Source organism: Eubalaena glacialis, chromosome 6 (genome assembly GCF_028564815.1).
Source record: "Eubalaena glacialis isolate mEubGla1 chromosome 6, mEubGla1.1.hap2.+ XY, whole genome shotgun sequence".
NCBI lineage: Eukaryota > Metazoa > Chordata > Mammalia > Artiodactyla > Balaenidae > Eubalaena > Eubalaena glacialis.
In genome coordinates this window covers 62,220,564-62,244,648 of record NC_083721.1, presented here as the reverse complement: position 1 = coordinate 62,244,648, position 24,085 = coordinate 62,220,564, and the positions used below count along the sequence as shown (strand labels likewise).

Sequence of the window (24,085 nt, the reverse complement as noted above, 5' to 3'; positions counted from 1 at the left end):
ATTTCACTTCTTTGTCTCAAGTTTTCTTATATGTAATATAGTGTTGTTGTGAGCGTTAAATAAGAGAATATATATGAAATGATTATAACACCGCCTTGCACATGGTAAGTGCTCAAAAATTGTTACTTATTGTTATAATTAGTGTCAATGTGTTTAATTAGTAGGGTATCCTAAAGAGAAGGGATTAATTCACATCCTATCTTTCATTTTCTTACAATAGGAGTGAGGGTATCTCATCTCAGATCTGGGGAAGAATTAGCATTTATTCACATTCTCATTTCTCAGCATGATTTGTTCATCCTTCTTTACAATAGCTCCACGAGTTAATCCAAAAAAAATTATGTACTTCTAAAATACAAACATGCATGCATAATTTATAGTATTGATAGGAATAAAAACAGAGCACTTAAATGACCGCCACGCAGCACACCGGCCCTGAGTCCAACAGATGGGGGAGAGACCATTTTGTTCTCTCATCCTGTATATCCTAAGGACATTTTTACCATATTTAAGACTATTTGAACTGATCACATTCATTTCTATGATCGGGTTGAGAGTCAGCTGCTATTTGTTATTTTTTTAACAATACGGTACAATATTTAATTGTATTCTGTGTAATGGTGAACTGTATTTTTGTCCATTCTTTTCTATGCTATTCACATAAAACATTATTTGGCCAGTTTATTGATGCTCTTCATCTATTGCTTAGACTACAAAGCCATGATGCTGAACTAGATGAAATCCAGGGAGACAAATGCCCTATGTATTGGATCATTTAGTATTTTACTCTGTTAGTTCTCTAGACTGTGGCAGCTCTAGTTAACTATACTTTTCATGCAAAGAAAAACAAGAAAACAGTTTTATTCCTTCCTCAGAGTTGAAATGAAGGAAGGCAATATGTTTTCTGCTTTAATAAATCCAGAATTTTGGTTTCTAAGACAGACTCACTGTATGGTTGACAATTTGGGGGGAAATAGTTGGTATAGGGAATAGGTTATGGCTTGGATTTGAAGAAGAATCACAACAAAAAGACCAGTTCAAACCTTTACTTATTAAAATGATAAGAATTGGTGTTGCCTGTAATTGCTTCCTCTGTGACTCCTGTGTTATGTTTGTTCAATTTACTGGTCCAAGCAAGATTTTACTTTTCGCAGGCCTGTAGATATAATCTCACAAAAGAGAGAAGATTTTTTTCTGTTTCAGACATTATCACAGTCATCTTCCTGAGGTTGCTATTGTTTATGATAAAAGATATACCTTAACAGAAAAAAAACACCAAAACCCTGAGGTAGGAAAAATGCTGCCATGTTGGGTCTTAAAGAAATTAAGAAAATAAATTTGTTTCTGCTCGATATATCCATAATTAGATAGGTTGTTCAAAAGGCAAAATTTTGAGTAGCAAGCAGCGTGCAGAAGACCCACTTGTGGCAATCTACTCTGTAGATTTAAACGAGACCAAGTCAGAAGAAATTCAAGGTCAATAAAAACCACTAGCATTTTATATTTGTCCAAATATATTTCTGCCATATTTCTGGAATGAGTTAAAGTAAAATCGCTTACAAATATGCATTCCCATAACATCCACTTCTTCATCTAACATAGAATACATCATGTTGTAGTTATTAACTTAATTGTCTGAATCTACTTCTTGGACAGAACACCTATTCCATCTTGACCACACATGTTATCCAATGTACTCAGCACAGTTCAAAATCTGAGATACAGTAGGTCCTCACGTTAAGTTGAATGAATGAATATTCACAAATGGATGAGTTTTCTAAGGGACACTATTATTATTTTATTTACTTAGACTTATTGCCATTTCAGGGACATATATATCAACTAATAGCCATGAACTATATATTAATACTCTGAGTTTCATACAATTACAAAGGAATGCCTTTGATGTTTATGTCATTCATTCACAGATATTTCCACTAATATCTGCACATCAATCAATTTCCAAATTAAAGATATAATGCTCTGTTTTCACAGATTTATATTAAGTATTTGCATCAGGATTGAGATATTACCCTCTCTACTAAAATTACCTTTATTTCCTCAGCTATAAGTACTTACTTATTCTCTGATCTTCCACAACACATTGTCTGGGACTCTTGTTGAATTTACTTTCAGATTTTTGCCATGGTTTATTAGTCTGATTACATTTGCTCCCCACATTGCAGTTAGTTTCTGCCTTGTAAAGTTCTGCATAGTAGACTCTCAAATATTTGTGATTTTTTTTAAAGAAAGTTATGGAAGAAAACTCACAAAACTTACACAAGTTAAGACTTCAAAAATATTTTATTCTTACTGAGAACATTTATCCCCAGCACGGAGATCACAGATCCATTGCCAGATCCATGGCCAGTCACTTCTACCTCAACATTTCCCTCCATTGAATAGGAGTGTCTATGAGAGTCTTAGCTCTTCTTTTAGGGACTGCTAACTAGCCTCCCCCATTGTAGTAGTTGTTATTAATTAACTAGTTCTCATTTATTCAGTGAATATTTTACTGAGCAACTGTTGAACAAAAATGAATGGAACAATTTTTGTCCTCAATTGGATCACTGTACAATCGGAAAAAAAAATAAGTAAACAAATAATTACATAGTAGAAGGTTAATGACTTTGATACATGCATAAGAGACTGTGGGGTCATATAAGGGGGGCATTTGCACCTTCACTTTCCTCTTAGAGTGTTCTCTCATGTTCCCCACAGCATCAGACAATATATGCATCCTGCTAAGCCTCTCCTGCTCTCTCATTTTCTCCTTTGCCTTTTAAGAGTTACCTCTCAGTTGCTTTAAGTCAGAACCAGATGCAGCCTTTTAGTTTATTCCTTTTAAAAGGATGATAATCCCTGTCTCAAACACATCTAAGTAAACCAAACTGAGGCTTTTCCTCATACTACATTATTCATGCTGAGATGGAATACTGGTATGAATTTAATTAGGCCACAGATTGAAAGACAGAATACTTAAACAAGTCTCATTAATGAGAATACCCTTACCCCCCTGAAAGTGTTTAACAGGCTTGTACATATTAGTAGTAACAGCTATTTATTGAGTAATTACTATGTGCCAGTTCCTGTTCTAAGAGATTTATATGTAAAGTTCTATTATTCCACCCTCACTACTGCTCTTTTAAATAGTCACTATTGTTATCTAATTTTACTGGTGTGAAATTGAGGCACAGAGAGGAATAAATTTGCCCAAAGTCAACTAAGTGGCAAGGTCAATATTCAGTCCCAGGAAATCTGATTCCAGAGCCTTACACTTTTAACAAGTTCACATAGTTCCTAGTAGCAAGTATCCAAATCAGAACTTATCTTTATATAACTCTAAAAAGTATTCACATTTTCTGTTTTGTGGGGGGATAATCTTTATCCTAAAATAGATTTTAATAATGCTCTTTGTATTTCCCTTCAATTTGCATATATGCTGGGGAAGTGAGAGGTGATATGCAGAATAAATGAATGGACAGTTACATGTTAGAAATACAGAACATGTTTGTTTATTTATGATAAGTTATGTGATTCCCTAGAGGTAAATCTGTCTAAACTGTTTATATGTTAATAATCTAAGCAATTCTTTAAAATATGGATGCTACCATCTTTGTAATATTTAAGCCAGCAAAGACTTGGATGCATATTAGAAAATGCATCTCTGCTTAGTGCTCTACTCCACTGAAAAAGCTCTTCTCTTTTCTTTTTCTTCTCCTTCATCAACCTTCTACTTTTAAGTCTCTTCTGTTTCTCTCTTCATGTAACATCCTTTTTGTCTCAATGCAAATAGTAAAGTATGCTTTATTAAAACACTCACATAGTGTTTCTTCATCTGTAAAATGAGCAATTGGATTAGATGATCTTAAAGGTTCCTATGGGAAGACTCTATGATCTATCTATGTATTTGACGGAGATCCCATTTTATTAAGAAAAAAAAATACAGTAATCTGTAACCAAGACACATCATGATAGTCATTGATGTAGAACATTTTTATCCAGAATTTAAAGTCTGGTTTTATTCATTACAGATTTTTAAAAATTCACTAAACTGCATCAAAGAAGAAAATATTAACTTTACATTTTTAACCTACGTAATTTGCCTGTGTAGGAAGGACTGTGTAAGTCTACCCACTTTGAAGATCTAAATGCATAATCAAAGGGTGTTTATTGGAAAACTTACACTAAGTAACTGATAACCTGGGACTTTAATTCAAGTCCCAGAAACATGATAATTAAAATGCTGGAGACAAGTCCTTGGTCATTTAAAAGGTACCCAACTACATCTTATATCTTCCCAAATGTCCTTGACTCTTGATTTTTAAAGCTCCATTCATCTCAACCATATCTCCATCACAGCCAACTATATTATACTAAACTCACCCGCCTATATTTGTTATGGCTCAGTGTATTTGTTATGGAACAGTACAGATTATTAACTTTCAGGATCATAACCTATGCTAAAGGAGTTAAGGTACCTTTGTATTAGGATTTTTAAAAAATTCTTTTATTGTTTATCTCTTCAGCAAACAATGTTTTATTACAAAGTTTGCAAAGTCAAATGGGCCAATCCGCACTGACCCTGGCCACCCATTCTCCTGTGCTTGAGTTACGTATCAGCTGGTTACTCCTTAAGAATTAACTAGGTGTTGTAGAGCTAAGGGAAGCTAGTTGAAAGAAAAACATATTCCCTGCCCTTTAGGAACTTGTAGAAACAAGTGGGATGGTGATAAATGCGAATGTTAACAATTGCCTCCTGAGTTGTTGGAAGGGTTATTAAATGAGTAAAGAGCAGTTATAATTATATGGTGCTGTGAGAACCTGTACCACACTCAAAGCAAAGATATGCATTCTGACCTTCCAAAGATAAGGTGTACATAGTGCTAAAGCAAATAAAACAATGAGACATGGGAGTATGAAGGTGGAATTTGCATTGATTGCTCTTCACTCCAGATAGTGAATCTCTGAAGTCCTGAGAGCTTGAACTGCCTCAGGTCAGGATACAGCTGGTCATGGTGGGAAGTGGAGAAGGAATGCAAGGAGATTCTCATTATTCGTGCTTCCCCAAATGTAGGCTCATGGGGACAACCACCAGTTTCTTTAGCCTCCTGGTACTTTGAATAACTTGGGATATCTTTCTTCAGTGTGTTAGTTGTATTAATCATCAGTTTATTATCTGTTTATTTTGTTAAAAGATAGAGTATTATGTTTTTCTGTTTTTAAACCTACTGTCAAATGAATACTCAGTGGTAGTTACATGAAAGTAGCAAAAAATAAATGACCATCTTTTATATATTTTGTCATTGGAGTGTTATCTTCAAAAGGACAACTCGATCTCTATTTGCTTTACAAAGGTACTAGAGAATAGAGTCAGCATTTCTACTTGATTTTCTCAGTTCTTATCATTTGCTGATTGATCTAGAATCTCTTTAGGCTCTCCAGATCTTCCATTTCTTCATCTATATTAGTGGTCTAGGTCTACTGACCTCATGTTGTTTATGAAGATTAATGGTTTGGTTGTTGAAAAACCCAATAGCTGAAAAGAAGCATGGGAATTGAGGAGTCTTCCTTGTCCTTTTAAATGATGCAGCTGCTATAGATTTTTAATGATCTAGGGAAAGTGATAAACTGAGCAGTTTGGTCACATAATAGTCATTTTGCTATTGGACTTTTCCAGATTTGTTATTATTTTAATGCATCTATTTAAGAATTCTTGGGTTTAGGTTCCAAATTATCTTATATTATTATATTATTATCTTATTATCTTATATTATATTATTATATTATTAATCTTTAAAATTGACTGTCCTTTGAATAGCTAATAGAAAGTTACCTCAAGTGCAGACAGATCTTCACTTTTATAGCATAGCCTATATATGCCAAATATAATATTGGTATGTATATGCCAAATCAATTGTTGCTGTAGTTCATTATATTATACTGACAATTTAGGGGGAAAATGACTGGTCATACATTATATATAAATGTTTATTTTAAAGGGAAAATGTAATAGATTTGTCCTACTTCATAAAATACGCAAACTAGTATTAGAAAATTGGAGCATTTACACTTACAATCTGTAAAATCTGTTAAATGACCTCTTGTACTCTCTTTTCTCTGTTTATTTTCACTCTCAACGTGCTGTAGATCACAAATGCTGTTAAGAACTCCAGCATCTGCACAGAGAATTTTGTCAAATCGTAGCACCCTATTTTCCACTCCTCCTTCAACCTGAGACTTTGATGATTTCAGGAATGTGCTGAACAATGGAGTCTTGAAGCAGTTACCATCTATATTAGTTTCCTGTGACAGCATAACATAATTACTACAAACTAGGTGACTTAATATATCAGAAACTTCTCTCACGATTCTGGAGGTCAGAAGTCCAAAATCAGTATCAATGGGCTGAGATCAAGGTGTTGGCAGGGCTTTGTTCTTTCTGGAGAGAATGTGTTTCCTTGCCTTTTCCAGCCTCTGGTGACTGTCAACATTTCTTGGCTTGTGGCTGTATCACTTCAATCTCTGCTTTCATGGCCAATTAACTTGTCCTCCTGTGTCTGCGTGAAATCTCCCTCTTATAAAGATACCTCTGATTGCATTTAGGGCACATCTAGATAACCCAGGACAGTCTCCCCATCTTAAAATCCTTAACTTAATTACATCTGCATAGTCCTTTTTTTTCATATAAGGTAACAAACACAGGTTCCAGGGATCAGGATGTGGCTATCATTTGTGCAGAGGGGGGCTTATTTAGCCTAGCAGACCATTTTTCTCTGTGCACCTATTCTCCCTCTCCTGCCTTGTCCTCCCTTCATTCTACTAGCACACTCAGCCAGACCAAGAAAATGCAAGAGATGTCCAAAGACTTCACTTTCCTATTCACTCTTTATACTTTAGGTTGAACAAATGGGCAAGTCACATGACAGATCCAAGCATTAAGATTTTATAAGATTGGATAAGGCTAGGTTCATGCGCAATGGGCTGCAGATTTGTGTTTTTTGTGTATTTTTTTGGCCTGATTCACATAATTTCCATCTTAATTCTAAGGACATTTGCCTGAAGAGAGCCAGTTCTGCCTTCCTCAGCGTTAACCTTCCTCCATCATTGTGCCTAAGGCAAGGGGAATCCAATGACTCAGTCAAATGTCAACTCCCTGTCACACTCCATTCAGGAAAACTGTATGCTGTAGCAGTGGGTCTTGAGTGTTTATCCTCATGCTACCTAATGAAGAGGGACATTGCAGAAAGGTGGCTGTGGGGAAAACATCTGGAAGAAATAAATTTCCTAGGATCAAAGGGCTCCGTGTGCAGCCCAGAGGGTCCTCAGGGTGCTCCTCAGAGCAAACAAACAATTCTCCTGATGAGTCACTGCAATTTTTTTCTGCCAGAAGCCCACATGTGTTGCAAGATCTCAAGGAAAAGGAGTGGAGTAAGGAGAGAAAAGTGATTTTTAAAAGATCCTAACCATATGAATAAAAGAAATCTCAACATGATTACAATCCTTTAATATACCCACCATCCTTAACAATGTATCACTTTATATTGCGGCAGATTAAAATTATGGATAACAAAATATTTTTTAAAATGCACAAAAAGCCACCGGGACAAAGAAAGGACGTTTGGGAAGAATACGACACTCTGAAACAACATATTTTTTTTTCTCTAACACATGAAAATTGGCAGAGGAAGGTGAAGCCCAGGACTATGTCCCGAACCCTAGCCAGTGGCATTTTTCTGAGAAAAAAAAGTTACTTATGAATCAGTACAGCCATGCTTTGTTCTGCATGAGTGTTCTAATAGAGCGAGTGTAATATAAGGATCAGGTGGGCTCGTGGGAATGGAACAAAAGGTTTTGTAAAATTAAAGCAAAATAATTATAGCTCTAGGTGCAAAGCAAGCATACTCCAGCAGTTGATAGCAAGGACCTGCTCAGAATAGAGAAGGGAGGGCGCATGCTGGGAGTTTTTTTTATTTTTCTTTTTCTTTTTTTTTTATTCACTAACAAAGCGTTTTAATAGGTAACAGTTGTAAAGCTGTCTTTGAAAGTAATTAATGCACCCACACGAAAATTTATTAAAATGAAAATTTAAGGAATTGTCTAAAATGAATTAATTAACAAAAAAAAGAACATCATGGCTTTCTTATTTTTTAAAGACGGAGAGAAGGTTAAGCAAAGCAGATTTTTGTGAGATTGCATTTTAAAATGTTCCTGGTTTATTTAGTATCTGAATAGCCCTAAAAAAGAGAGTTGGCGGGATTTATTATATCCGCCCCCTTTGGAAATACTAAATGGGGACAGATATAAAATGGGGATTAATTTGCTGTGCCTGAGACTCAAAGTCCCTCAAGATTATGATATCTCCTTATAAAATGACCAAAGTTTTTAATAAGTTTTCAGAGACCTGTAGTAAACAGAATGTAGTGTTCAAAAGAAGAGAAAGGTGAGTATTTTTTCTCACATGGCCTTCATCCTGCACAGTTCTTAACCAAGCCATTAGAGCTATACTTCCTGTTGTGGCCTCATGCAACACAAAAGGAAAGCTGCAAAGTGTGGTGTTAGAAATTTTTACCTCATGTATTTCCTGTCTCTACAGAAAAAAAAGTTAATTGCATTTATCCTGTTTCTACAAGAATTTTTAATCACTACATTTGTTTTTCTTCCTTTTTTCATTTGTATTATTTCATACTGTGATATAAAGTAGAATATGTACAACTTGCTGAGCATTTACCCTTTACTGTGAGAATCATTTCTAGTCGATTATAAAAGTATCCGTTTTCAGCAAGTTGTTATACCTCAAAAACTTTTAGGTTTTTTAGACTTTTGAGTATATCTTCAAAAGTCAAGTTCTCTAGACCTTCCATGCTGAAAAATCATTGGAAATTGCTGCCTTTCCTCCAATATTGTTTTGTTCTGTCAAGGCCAGAATCTGGCTGTGCAAAAAAATGTGAATAAGAAAGAAAATTGTTTGGAAGCTACATTTGAAAAATAGCTCTGTTGATGCCATATAAAAATACATAATTTTAATTTTGAAAATAATTTTCTTTAAATGTATGGTTATAAGACAACTTATGTAGTGGGGAAAACACACCCTAATACACATATGATCTGTGAATTCTGAGTACGTTTGCTTGGATTCTGTCTTCATTTTCTCTTAAATGGCCGTTATTATCATATCTTTATAATCCTTTGAACTATTCTCAGATTTTTCTTTTTCGTTTTCAAGACAGTGGATTTAGTTGGTGTGAGTAGTGTAGCACTATTGGTATTCTTACCTGTGACAAAAAGGCATATTTGTGAAGCTCCTTGGTGAAGACACTTTGCATTTAAGTAGATATACACTCCTCATGGTCTTTGTCCTTTAGTCCTTTGTTTCTCTGGGGATATGACTGAAAGAAGGAAAATCAAGGGAAAAATGTGTTTATAGTACCAAGAACTTTCTGTGTTCATTGGTTCCTGTTCCAACTCCTTACCATATAATTTTAAACTATTGTACCTATTGACCTTTGAACTGGAATGGTATATTACATTTCTATTGCTGCTGTAACAAATGACTACAAATTTACCAGCTTTTAACACCACAAATTTATCATTTCATAGTTATGCAGATCAGAAGTTTGGGTTGGCTCAACTGATTTGTCTGCTCCAGGTTTCACGAGACCAAACTTGTATCATACTGCCAGGTTCTTAACTGGAGGCTCTGGGAAGGATCTGCTTCCAGGCTCATTCAGCTCCTTGTGGTTATGGGACTAAATCTCCATTTTTTGTTGGCTGTCAGTTGGAGGCCATCCTCAGCTTTTTGCGCATGGGCCCCTATATCTTTGTGCAGGCAAGAGTACCTCACATGATTATCACCCTTGGAATCTCTCTGACTTCCCCTTATAACACATCTCTTCTCCAAATTCCAGCCAGAAAAAGTTCTCTGCTGTTAAGGTAATTAGATTGGGCCCACCTGGATAATCTAGGATACCTTTCTATTTTAAGGTCCATAACTTTAACTGCCTCAGCTAGTTCCTTTTCCATGTAACATAACATTCTGCCATGTACTAAAGGTTCTAGGTTTTAGAGAGTGGACACTTTTGGGATGCAATTATTTTGCCTACTACAGATGAATTCTAGAATAATGGGTCACTTCCAGTATTTATTTTTGGAGTACTCTGAGTATTCTTTTTTTTTGCTCTAGAAGCAGAAGGAAAGGCAGTATGAATACTTACAAAATCTATTAGTAGGTTTTCTCCTAAAAAACTTAAACATTCATCCTCATATAGCTTATGGTAAAAAGTATTTTTTCTCACTTGATAAATAGAACAACTAGGGCACAGGAAAAAACCATGTTGATCATTAAAGCCTGAGCTAGACTGGAAGTTTTCAGGCTTATGGTGACAGATTTTATTCATTGACACCCTTTTATTCTCCCCAGAGCATGCTAGAACCATAGTGGTAGCCCAACTGGGAAAGGGAAGTAAGCCAAGATTGAATAAACCTGAAATGGGATTACTAAAATATCAGTAGAGATGATTTACATGGAGGGCCGAGATAAATGCAGTTATAACCTGCTAGGAAATAGGAAAATCTCAAGTCTCTCACTGGCGCCTAAGAGAGCATGATGTGGTGAGTGAAGGCATGACATAAGGCATAGTGAAATTGGTCAGATACATGGCAGCATTCTGATGGATGGGTTAACAAGGTGGGCTAAGGATGCAGTAGGAGGAATCCGAGTTGACTAAGGACCTCAGTTTACAGCTGAAATTAAATTGGAAGTTTCTAGTGCCCCAGGGAAAAGGGACCAGAAATAAATCTTTTGATAAGGTTGAAGGAAGGGCTAAGAAGGTCAAAAGGAAGTAAGGTCAAAGGGAGATAAGGAATAGGAACTGGGGACAAATTTCATCTACATTTCACAGTTTTGCTCAAGGTGGGTTCTGATGTCTGGGATATAAGCGTTGCTTTGGACATTAAGGGATAAATACAGGTAAATCCACTAGATTGTGATTTGTTATACCATTTCTTCAAGTAAGAAATTAGCTCATCCTAGCAATCTACCATCTTATTTGTTTTAAAATATGGCTGTATATCTCAGATTAAAATAAAAAATAGGAAGGAGAATTTTCCAGCTAAAAGACTAATTTCCCAAGTGAAAACAGGGAATATAAAGACAATCAAATTGTAAAACTTTAACAACAACTAAATTTTAGACTCTATTTAAAGATGGAAGAATGAAAATATACTAATATATTTTTAAAGTCAGTTTTTACTTCTAATTTGATAAATCCAGTGTAAGTAACCAACCACTTATCAACTAATAGGAAGGATAGTTGAAGGTAGATAATGTGTATTTATATTTTTTTCTCAAAATATGTTCTACTGTGCTGTTCATGTATTTACGTTGATTCGATTTATAAATTATTTGTCAACATGTGCCACTACTAAATACTAAGTGCCTAAATAAGTTATGTGTAATGAACATTTTTTGAGTGCAGTATAGGGTAGCAGAAAAATTACTGGGAAACTTATCAAAATTCCTGAATTCCCATCTTTACCTCATCACATGTTAGATATATGATATTAAGCATGTCAATTAATCACATATAGCCTGTTTCCTCACTTGTAGAATAAAGATAGTATCTCTCCCATTTACTTTGCAGAATTGATGTCTAAATCAGATGAAATAAAGATACCTTAAGGCCTTTAAAGATTGTGAAATACTATGAAAAAATTATGTTTTAAATAAATAGAAATAATTCTCATTATTACAGCTAAGGCATGGTCTGTGTCCTCAAATATATGCAGTCTAGTTAAAATGTTGAAATTAGTTTATTATTCTTTATTTGATTTTTTTCATACCTGTTGCCAAGTCTCCATGTCATTTCTTATGTGTCTGATGAGTTGCTATTCACAATAGTAAGTAGTGTTGGTTTTCAATGTTATTGTAATTGTTAGAGCTAATATTCAAAATCAAGACAGTATTAGATGTCAGTGCACTATCAAAGACAATTAACAGGGAGGAATGTAAAATTACTGATTAAAAACATGCAGAATCACTAAAATATTATATATCTTGCTATATATTTTATTTTTGTTAATTAAATAGTTCATTAGTCGTAAGTTCCAAAACCAATGAAAAGAGTCAGAAGCTTAAGGGTTGACTTGGAGACAAGGGACTTTTTTTTATGTATGTGTTTGTTGGTTGGTTGGTTGTTTTATATCCCATTTCCATTTCTCCAAGTCCCTACCCTCATCTATTTATTTTGGCTTGGTTCAGATTCTAGAGCCAATAGTTCTTTACACTGATCTAATGGATGGTTAGAGAGTGCAGGGATCAGTTTAGAGTTTATATGGGCCTTTTGAAAATGCATGCAAATATGCTTCATATGTATGTGTATGCATATTTTTAAAGTCTGCAACACCTAATTTGTATGTGTTGGTAGATGTGCCCTTTCTTTCTTCCTCGGAGAGGTTCATGGATTTTATTTATTCTCAAAGGGGTACATGAGCTTAAAAGCACTTGGAGCTGCTGAATTACAGATTGGTACCTAAGTGAGCATCAATTAAAGGGAGTAATTTTCCTTCCCCACTCCCTTTTCAACTATCGCAGTTGCGTCCCAAACATTTGAGTTGGAGTAAATAGTAGGTAAAAAAAGATCAGAGGGCCAACCAGTGGGAAGGGGATGAGAGAGTACCTCTATAATGGCTTTCTCTCTTTCTTTCCTACTTTCTCACCTTCTTACTTTATTGCTTTTATGCTTAATCGATCAATTGTTTTCTTGCTTTTCCTTCCTTCCTTCCCTTTCTTCCTTCTTTTCTTCCCTCCTTCTCTCCCTCCTCCCTTCCTTTTTCTTTTTTTCATTCAATTACTCCTCTTCAGAGGAGAAAGATTAAGCAAGCATTATTTTCAGTAAGCATCAAAGAATATATTTTTTTAATGCTGTAGCAGTAACCCTTTCCTCACTCCCTTCTCATTTCCTTTTCCAATGATCTGAATTTATTCATTTTACTACTATCTCAGTTTTGAGAGCATTATTTCCCATCTACCAGAAGCAGTAGTGCTCTGTAGAAGTCAATTCTATAGCAGAAATCATTTAGAAATCAGTAGAAAGAAAAAGTAATACCTGTAAAAAAAATCCATCACTTTCTTTTTCAACATTTTAGCTCCCTACTTGAATATCATCATCTAAGCTAAAATTTCCCCCAATGAATAAATAAATTGATTTGTGAATTGTTTAACATAGAAAATAGATGAAATTAAACTGTAATTCTTCTATTTAGTGGTATAATTGAGTTGTTTTAGGGACATGGACAAGGCCATCTCTAACTTCTTTGAAGGATAAAAAAAGATTACAATTTTTACCATCTTGAACAAGAACTTCCTATTACCATAAAGAATGAATGGCTATCTTCACTTTTTCATTTTACCCAAGAATATCATTATATCATCATCAATTTTTTTAGAGAGAATGAGTTTGGGAAAGGAAGAAAAAGATGATTATAATATTATGGATTTCTGTTGACAGTTGAAAATGTTGTTATGCAGAGTTTTCCCTATGCCCTATTCTTGTAGGATTAGAATTTTCCAGTTGGATTGACTTGGCTGTCAAAAAGTCAAGTTGATTTTTCTTTCCCCAGATTAAGTTGATAATTGGCTGAATAAAATGTTAATAACAATTAGGAGAGGTAGGATTTTAAAGCTACTTAACAAAACAAACTTTGTGGGACTATTTTGTTTTGTTTTGTTTTGTTTTTTTGGTAAATTCTCCAGAGAACACATTGTATAAAGTTATGGCTTCCTGTTCCATGAAGTATTTCTTCCTTGACCTACCTGCCATAACTGCTTAGCTTACACTTAAAGAAAAAAAGGTTTCTATTCCACTATTGAATCTTTAAAGAAAAATCAAGGTACAGTCTTTCTTTTTCACACAAAAGCATTCAGAGCACTAGTTTTAAAGAGAGCTTAATTCTTGCACTAGATGTTTTTAACTCTCTTTTTTTTTGTTCAGAACACAGGAATGCTACCCTCTCTTGTCTTTCTTAACATCTGCAGGACTTTTTTCCTTTTCTGTGCCCAGTTCAGATTGTCTTGCTCTCAATACCAGCTACTTTCTCTCATTTTTCCTCCACTACTGTTTCACCCTTTCCTTCTTTCTCTTGCTTTGCCTCAGTCTTCTTACTTTCCCTCTGTATTCCTCATACTTAGAATTGTCTGTAACTTCTCATCTGGACAAACATCTCCTAGTTTTGACCTAGATTCAAATCCCATTTCTTAATTGTTCTCTTCTAAGTAGCCAGCCTCTTCTCTACCAATAATTTCTTTTGGTAACCATCCCAACCTCATTAGGCTATGTATGTATTTTAAACAAACAAATAAGCAAAAATAAATTCAAATTTATCTGCCTTGCTAGTCAAAATGCTTTTCTTAGAGGTTGGGGACTCTTTGATGGCTTCTGTAGAGTATATATCACTTTATCTTTTCAGTAAAGGTGGCAATATCTCGTTGCATTAGCAAAAATTGAAAACTGTACGTTTCATGTATATTGGTCATCTAGATATCACTCAGACATCGAATGGTTTATTTATTTAAAGCATATCAATGACACTTTTCCTGAAGTGAATCTTATATTTTTCAACCTTCTTAAACAAAGTGTTGCAAACATGAGTTAATCTTTACATAATGATTCTGTGATCATCATTACTGTATTAGTTTCCTAGGGCTACTGTAACAAAGTACCATAAACAGGATGCCTTAAACAACAGAAATGTACAGTGTCAGAGTTCTGGCAGGTAGAATCAGCAGGGTTGGTTTCTTCTGAAGGTTGTGAGAAGAAATCTGTACCATCCTTCTTTCCTAACTTCTGATTGTTTGCTGGCAATCTTTGGTGTTCTTTGGCCTGTAGAAGTATCTCTCTAATTTCTGTCATCATCTTCAGATAGCGTTCTCCCCATGTGCATATGTGTGTCCAAAATCCCCCTTTTTATAAAGACACCAATCATATTGGATTGGGGTCCATTCTACTCCAGTATGACCTCATCTTAACTAATTGTATCTGCAATGACCCTATTTCCAAATAAAGTCACATTCTGAGTTATTGGTTAGAACTTCAACATATGAATTTTGAGGGGATATAATTCAACCCATAACAAATATAAGTATTTTTTTGTGTAGAGCTCTGCCACACTGATTTATGTAGGACACAATTATAGATATGTTTGCAAACTGTACATAGTTCTCAGCCTTGGATACTTCATCTCTCCCCTACTCCTTTCTTCCTCTTCATTCTGAGACACAGAATGATTATTTCTTACAGTTCCCATTGTGCTTTCTTCTGGAAGTATCTCATCTTTCCATCTAACATGAATGGAGGGCCCAGATAACTAATACTACTATGTAGTAAGGAAGAATACATAGGTTCCAAGTTAAAGTCTCACTGATGAATAAAGATTAGTTTGGACAATCATGTGTACTTTATGGCATCTTTTTTTAGTTTCTCAAGGACTCTATTTTCTCTTTTCTGGGTTCATGACCATGTTAAATCGAGGTATAGTTATAGGTGAATATGAGAAGGCTGGGTAATAGGGGTATTAATGTATTATTTTCTCATGACAGATGTGAAAGTTAAAGCAATATATCTGATTAAAATATTAGAAATTGTATTATCCTGTCTACTAGTTACCCAGGAGTTTACCCATTAGTATAGGAAAATCAGAGTTCTCCTTAGAATTCTGTAAGGTGTGAAATCTGAGTAGAGCAGACTTACCCTTTTGTATAGTGTCTATCACACTGAGATCATTCAACAAACATAATGGTAGTGCAGAACTGTGTTGAAGTCAATTGCTGTGAGTGGGTAAGGAAATGTGCACATTTAGTTCTTAGCAGGTAGTCCTTCCTGGCTGGATGAGGGGCCTGTGCCCACAGGTGCTGACCTACCAGGAGTGGCCCATGTGGTTCTCAGGGTACCATGCTGATGAGCCACCCACCGTGGTTCCAGTTTTGGCAGCCACAGCCAAATTGGCTCTTTGATCTTTGGAGTGGCTCCTGCCACAGTGACTGTCTCTGTTTGTTTTGCCCCTCCCTTTTTTCATTACTCCCACCTGGCACTATAGGACAAAAAAATGAGAGGTGGGAGGAGGTTGGGAGGCGACACTTCAGGAACACGGCTTTGCCAAATATGAAAAGCTACTTAAGCAGTTCTGGTTCCAAAACCTCATGTATAACATTTCTGCCAACCCATTAGTGAATACATTTTATTTTATATATCATTCAACAGTCTGCTAAAAGTCACTTTCCCTGATTCGGCTTTCTCATTACCAGGGTCTTAGAGCCACCATAAAAATAGTTTTAGAAATAGTCTCGCTTCATAAATATCTGAATATGCTTAGAAATATTTACTTCATCTTATGCCTTGATATTTTAAGATCAATTCCTCTAATATATCAATATTTGAAAATCAGCTTTGGCGACTTGATTGTATTGGTCATATTTTTTAAACTGTATGAAATTTTTGTTGAAAAGTTTTAATAGATTATGCAATAGTCTCTCTATTCTAATACAGTATTTGAACAAAAATGTAAACATGACAATACCCATTTTATAGCTGAAAAAGTGAAAAACTGAGGTACTAAATATGTTATTTAAGATTATACAGGGCGTTGGTGTCATTCTACCCATTTGATACTGGTAGTATCATTGGATACTCTGAAATTTAGGAATTTAGCATATGCTCTATGAGACGATAGAAATATTTTCTCCACATTATCTTGATAATATCATTTAGGTATCATAGATAAGGAGATAGAAAACTGAGACAAAAGGGGATATTAAATGACTTGTAGCAAATCACATAGCAAGGTCACAGGAAAGCTGACAAGGTCTTGGACTCCTTCACTGTGTGAACTAGCCATGACTAGTTTTCTGACAAGAAATATTTTTCTCCTTCGGGGAATCCCAATTTTCACATTTGTAAAGGTTGGAGACTTTCACTGAAAAAGTAATGCCTCAAGGGACAAGGACCTTTTGAGAAATTTAAGGTTTTAATCTCAACCTAGTACAGTCAAATATATTGATCACCACTTAACAATTTATGAATATTTCTAAAATTCTTGTTTAGACAGAATTCTAAATTTGAAAGTAGAATTAAATCACCTTTCCCCTCCATCATTATCCAGTTATCACTTAGTGAAATATTTAGGTATTAGGTATTTATGTACATATGTAAAAATGCATAAGTTTGGAAACTGTAAAATATATGGAATTTATTTGAGAAAATGTTATAAAAAAAATAGCATCAACTTTGAACTGTTTCTGTTCTAATGTCTGCTTGTCATCATTTTTAACCAGAAGATTAAATTTCCCTAAATAAGGCTGGAGAATCAGGTAGTTAATAAGGAAAGGGAGACTAAACCTGGCCAAAATTTTACTAAGTCATTGTTACCAACCTAGGTATCCCAGGGAAAGAGTACATGAATTAGTCTTCCATACTTCTTCTTTCTATCCATTAGGGTTTCTAACTGAGAAATAAGCAGATTCTAGAAAGCTCTGACTGCCCAGGAGATCCCACTCAGGCTACTGTGGCTCAGAAAATCCTTATGCTTATTAATTGGTCTGCTGATTTCCCCGTCTCCTGATGTCAGGTAGAGGCCATCGAATAAGAACCAATAATGGAGGGTCCAGGCAGTTCCTTATCCCAAAGGAATCCTCAAAGGAGAAACCTTACATACACATTCAAGTAAATAAGAAGAGCCTTTGTGAAGCCCCTCCAGTGACCCCCTCCATGAAGAAATACCCCCATTTCACCTACAACCAGCTTTATCACCATCAGTAAATGTGTGTTCCACTAATATTTGCTCTATACTTTAGATCAAGAACTGGAGATGGCTGGTCTAAATCAAGGTCAAGTGAGAAGAAAGTATGTGGAAAGGGCATCAGGGTGCCTGGAGTTGGAGAATGCTGGTAGTTAGCTGGTAGTTAGCAAACTTAGCAGCATCGGGTTGTCTGAGGAGAGCCTATGACTGTACTGAGTGCTGGCTTTCGCAGTGAGTCCCAAATAAGCTTTTACATCTCCACTAAATGAAATGTAACATTGTATTAATCACTTGGAAAATTAAGATTTTTTTTTCTATTATTAACTGGTAAATTCTTGTGCCATCTCTCTCTATTTTGTGGGTCAGCTCTGTTTTCTTAAACACAACCATTTCAACTATATTATTAACATTCTCAAAGGAAATTCTACCAGACTACCAAGTCCAATTTGCTTTAGCTAAGACTTATTTACATTTATTGTCTAAGGCAGGCTTACATATTACATGTATCATTTGGCTCAGAAACAGTAAATTTTAGTTGTATGTAATAAGCTTTAACTCTGAATGCTTCAAATGCCATATATTGTGCATCTATTCTGGGCTAATTTCTATGCTTTGTACCCTACTACATTACCTCCTTTAATTTTCACAACAAACCATTTTAGAGATAAGAGAATTGAGCCTCAGAGAACCTAATTAATTTGACGGAGGGCACACAGCTAATAAGTGGCCAAGCAAGGATTCAAACCTAAGCCTTTCTGACTCAAGGTCTTCCTCTCACTTTTTAAACCACTGTCTCATTCTGCTTCTAAAGGTGTGGAAGATTCTGAATTACCTTCTAAGAGTTTGTGAAGTTTTAATAAGGGAGAAGGGGGCTGCCATAGCATGTGGTTCTGTGGTGCTAGCTTTTATTATCTAAAACATGCCCAACTCAAGCTAGTTGCCGGTTTGTCCCAAGTGCTAGCCTGTTGATACCATAAATGCTATTTTCCAGTCTTATTTTATGAGACATGCGTCTCATTAAATATAGAAGTTTAGCTTAATTCTCAAATTAACCTCAAAACTACCTTAATTTTGCTAGATTAAAAATAATAACATAAATATTATATGTGACTAGGTAACTATAAAGTAATGGAACTGATTTTTGGTGGGTGTTAGTGGCACTGGTCTCATTGTTTAGAATGAATCCACATAGTGCATATCCAGATTCACCACTTGTGAGTTTCATAATCTATTAAATGGAGATGGTAATAGTACCTACTTTGTAATATTGTGAGGATTAAATGAGGTAATATATGTAAAGTTCTTAGATCAGTTCCTAGCATATAGTAAGCACTCAACAAATGGTAAACTTATTATATATGAGTATTACAGAAATAAAAATCAAACCATAACTGGTAGGTGCTTAGTACATGCCAGGAGCTCAATACACGTCTGTTGAATAAATTAATAAATTGTATCAGTTCTTTAAACTGGCTAGTGGTTAATGATTTATGGTAAATGCAGTATCCTGCCGGCTGCCTCACTATTGAGCTTAATATAAAACAAAATGTTTAATGTCGTTAAGAACTCTACACAATCTTCAGGAGCATTTCCTAGCTCTAAAAGAGCTTTTTTTTTGGTATTGGGGTATCATTTCTTTTCCTCAACATTTTCACCCTTAGTACTGTATAGCCTATACTCTCTGGCTAGAGTTATATGTGTGACCAATAAATGGATATAGATTTTCCCCTTCCTTTATTGGTCATGCAGATATGATTTATCTTATGGTATAATGAAAACAGAAGCTGTACAAGTATGTACATAGTGAAAGAAGATAAATGGACTGGAGAAAAACAAAAAGTCAGTATGTGTTGTGAATGCTTCCTATTTGTCTAAGACAACTGAAACACTCTGGAGATACTGCTTACTTTTCTGGTGATGTCAAGATATCACAGTTTAGGGAGCCTTTTTTTCTTAAGAAATTCATTTTAAAATCCTGAAATGTTTATCATTATGCACCCGAATTTATTATGCTTTAAATACCATAGTTTCTAAATGGTAATCTAATTCTAATAAAAGTTCAAAGGTTTGCCTCTCTCTAGAATGTTCTTCTACCAGTGATATTTCTACTCTACCTTTAGAAACAATCCATGCATCACTTCTAGAAGCCCTGCCTTATACTTCTATGCATATTTATGTCATTCCCTTTGTTATAGTGTATTATATTGGGTTGACCAAAAAGTTTGTTTGGGTTTTTTGGTAAGATGTTACTGAAAAACCAGAATGAACTTTTTGGCCAACCCAATCGTTTTCTGTTTAGATTTTCCCTTTTTGAATCTGGTGGCTAAATTGTGAGCTTCTTGAAGATGAGGATAGTGCTTTACTTATCTCTTGATACATAGTATTATTCAGTTCCTAGGATAGAGTAGGTGCTCAATAAATATATACCCAATAAATTAATGAACTTGCAGTCTCACACACACACACACACACACACACATATTAGATCAAGGCATGAATAAAATGTCCTATAACTTCGCATGTTCCTTAAGTGCTTGTGAACCTTTTAACATTGCTTGTGAATAGATTGATATATTTCTGAATGTTCTAGTCACCTTGAGGGAAACTTTCTAATCTTTGAAAAAAAAAATTTTTTTTTTTTTTACCTTTTTTTATTCTTTGTTTTTACTTTGAGCATCACTTTTGCACATGGACTCAAGTGTGCTGTCAAGTACTGATTGTTTGACTGGACCATACAATGTTATGAATCCTTAGTTTTATTCACACGCTGCCTGTTTGGTGGCTTTGTTCAAGTACATAATCTTATGTTATATAATAAATACATGGATTGTGTCAGTTAGCTGGAAAAGTCTTACTTTCAAAAGCAGTTCTCAGCATTTAATACAGTGCTTGGCATATAGTTGGGACTCAGTAAATGTTTGTGGAATGCATGAATAAATCAGCCATTATTGTTAACTGTTTTGAAGATGAGGTATGAGATTTAAAAAAAAAACAAAAAACAAAAAGACTAAATGAAATGCCCAGTATCAGACAGCGGATGAGAGCAAATCTGACACTCATAATTTTTACCTCTGTAGAGTCTCTCAATCGTTACACAGGCTCACTGAGAAGTGCCATATATGTCTGATTTCCCAACTTCAGCCTGCAGTAAACTTTTGCAATCTGGAGGCTAGAGACCGCTTTTGTAAATGTTGTCTGCCCGATAACTGAGTTGGCACCGAGGAGGCCTTAGCAGATAAAGTGGAGGAACATATGGCTCCCATCTGAATACAAATTGGTGGACATAACGTGGTAATTCAGCAGAGATGTCCTCTATATTGTAAACTGAAAGAGTATGATTAGAGGTGTTTATAAACGGCATCTGAATTCCCCCCCTCACCCCTCCCCACCTCTTTTCCACTGTAGTTTTATTGGCCTGAATCATAGCCATCTAGCATCCCAGTCTCACCGCATTATTTGTTAAAGTGGCCAGCGTGAGGAATTATTAATTAAAGCTAACAAATCACCCTGACGAGCTGTGCCCTGGCATGGCTGAAGGTTGATTGGCGAAAGTGTTCTCCTTCGGAGAAAAGACTTTTTGTGCTCGTGACGCAGTCAGGGACGGATTATTGAATATGCAAGTTAGAAGAAAAATCACAGGACAAGCAAATTGAGTATTTACTGGCAAATAATTGCTCTCTTAAGCTGTGGCTCTCTTCCTAAATTCTTAACATTCCCGAGGGTTAGAAAGAAACACAGAAAAATGCATCGGTACAGAGTACATTTCAAAAAAATTACATAGGCTGATGTTTCAGACTTGTGCAGGTAAGTGTGATTGTGTGTGCATGGAAAGTGAAACAACGAAGCGAGGCAAGAGAAAGGGGGAACTTTTTAATCTGGTGTTTTTTTTTAAATCAATTTGTTGTTTATTGGAATACTGCTCGGCATATTTCTACGTTGACTGAGAATTCAGTTTCAGTGCTGCATTTATTGTGAAAGTTAGAGAAATGAGGAGGGAGGTTTTCTCAGAGTTACTTTGTGTCTTTATTAGCAGAAGAGTATGTTAATGTTTTGCCCCAAAAAATAGTTATAAACTTTGCTCAGATATTTGTGGGCATTTGTATGAAATTATCGCTTGATTTAAGGCTCTTCAGTTATTCTCAATATTGTTAATTATGACCTGTCTTAACAGTGTCCTGAACACATTTGGGTACAACTATTGCATTTATTTTTCAAAGTAAACTCTGTTTTACATTAGCACCGAGCTAGTCCTTGTCAGAGTTTCTAAAGGGACGTTACAGTTCTGGAATAGTTCCTTGAACTTCGGGCTTCTGTAATAACCAAAGTGTCCTTATTGTCAATTGTGTGGTCTTTTTAGCTGACGTATTAATCAAACTACTGAGTTCTGTGGACGTTGTAAGATAAGTGAGACTAGATTAGAGACTTTTTCAAAAGCAAATTTAAATACATAAAAATATGAGTGTGGAAATGAAGGCTCATTCTATGTATGAAATGTTGACATATAGAAACAGAGGTATACTGCTAAGTACAACTAGGTTATGTGAACAATATTATCAAAACACATATATCCACTGAGGATGAATTTCATATTCTGTGAAAATGTGCTTTCATCAACAACAAACTGTTTTGAAATGAGAGTAATTGGCTGGCGAAATAGCATTTTAGGATTATAATAACTATGAATAACATGGATTTAAAACAAAGGCATAAACATAATTTAAACTAAATTAATTAATAATTGCAAAGTGCTTTAACAATAAAACATCTACATGATAGTAATAATAATAGGAATAATAATAAAAATGGAAAGTCTGGCAATCACTCAAAAATTAAATCAGACAACTCTTATAAGGTTTTAGACAATCAGGATTTTAAAATATAAATATAAAAAACATATTTTACCTACTTATCTGTTCCTTGAACCATGCAATATTGTGCTGGTTAAGATTTTTCCTTACTATATCCTATTTTATTAAAAAATGGCTTCCCTTATTATATAGAATAGAGCTCAGAAGAAAGTTTTAAAAATATATTTTTTAAAGGTTTAATTCCCACTGGATAACATTCTGTCCTCAGATTTCAAGAAGCAGCCTCCTTAAAGTTTCTTGTGACTATTTGAGGGCACAATTTGGCCCATTATTTTCAAAGGGGGCATTTAAAGCATATGTTCAAAGACTAAACCATCTGCCTGCTTTATTATGAATACCACAGAATTATGAGGACTTGGAAAGGCTCAAAAATTGAACCAGAGTTCTATGCAAGATTAAAAAAAAATACAGCACTTATATTTTAAAAAGTTTTTTGTAACCACTTACTTTTGCTAAGTATTTCATTAGTCTTCTGTGGGAGAATTGTACCATTACACCCTTTTGATGTATGGGGAGTGGTGGCAAAATGTAGTTGAGTGACATGAACCTATGGCAAGTTAATGGTAGTATTTTCTCTCTGATTTAACTCACTATGTTTAAATGCCTTTTGGAGTTTTGGATTGACTTGTCAATAGTGAAACTCACAGTGAATTGGAGAAACATTATAAAATGGTGACTGCTGGAACAAAAATGAAATCCAGCTGCTAGCTTCTGGACTATCTACAAATGAGTTGCAAGAGACATGCGGAGGTCAGACTAAAGAGCACATCTGTAATCCAGCTGTGATGTAATGGAAGTATGAATCAACTATTGGTTGCCCATGACGGGGGGAAAAAGAAAAAAACAAGCATAACTTGGCATTATTCCAGCATGGTACTATATTCCTTTGGTATCTGAAAGGATATGAGATCCAGAAATTAATACAAGAACAAAAGTCATATTTGGTCCCAAACACAATAATATTTCAGCCCAAGGTGCTTAGATAAGGACAAATTAACACGAGTATCATTGTTAAGATGTCTAGTGCCCAATTAGAGTTCTTCTAACTTAACCTGAGTTGTTACTAGAATCAGTCTGAGACTAGCTGGATCATTATCAGAAGAAATGCAGAAAATAGACTAAACCCAGCTTGAATATAAGCTTTCATTGTTGAGATGACTTATCACTCTTTGTTGCTTAATGAAAATTATTTAAGAGAAAATAATAATGGAGTCAAAGGACTGAAGAGTTTGGTTGAAGATTCTAAGATATATACATATATATGTATGCAAAATACATATAAGTAAGTAATATATGCATATATTATTGCATGCATACATATATAATTTTTAAAAGAATAAATATTTTTAGAATTGCACACTTTGTTAGACTGATTAAGCCTAGGAGTTGGTCATTTTTTTTTTATACAGTCAGTCTAAAAGACTGAA

The 24,085-nt window shown here is 34.9% G+C and overlaps 1 protein-coding gene across 8 annotated transcripts in view; it reads left to right on the top strand.

Annotated features, from left to right (window-relative positions):
* Window positions 1-24,085, top strand: part of ZBTB20 (zinc finger and BTB domain containing 20) — a 795,186-nt gene that overhangs the window by 348,316 nt on the left and 422,785 nt on the right. For 2 of the 8 annotated variants that reach the window (XM_061193120.1, XM_061193116.1), the window contains exon 1: window positions 21,541-21,594. The exons of the other annotated variants lie outside the window; for them this stretch is intronic. The gene's annotated coding sequence lies outside the window, so the exon portion shown is untranslated. Of the gene's footprint in view, window positions 1-21,540; window positions 21,595-24,085 lie in introns of those variants that run through there. 8 annotated transcript variants of the gene reach the window in all.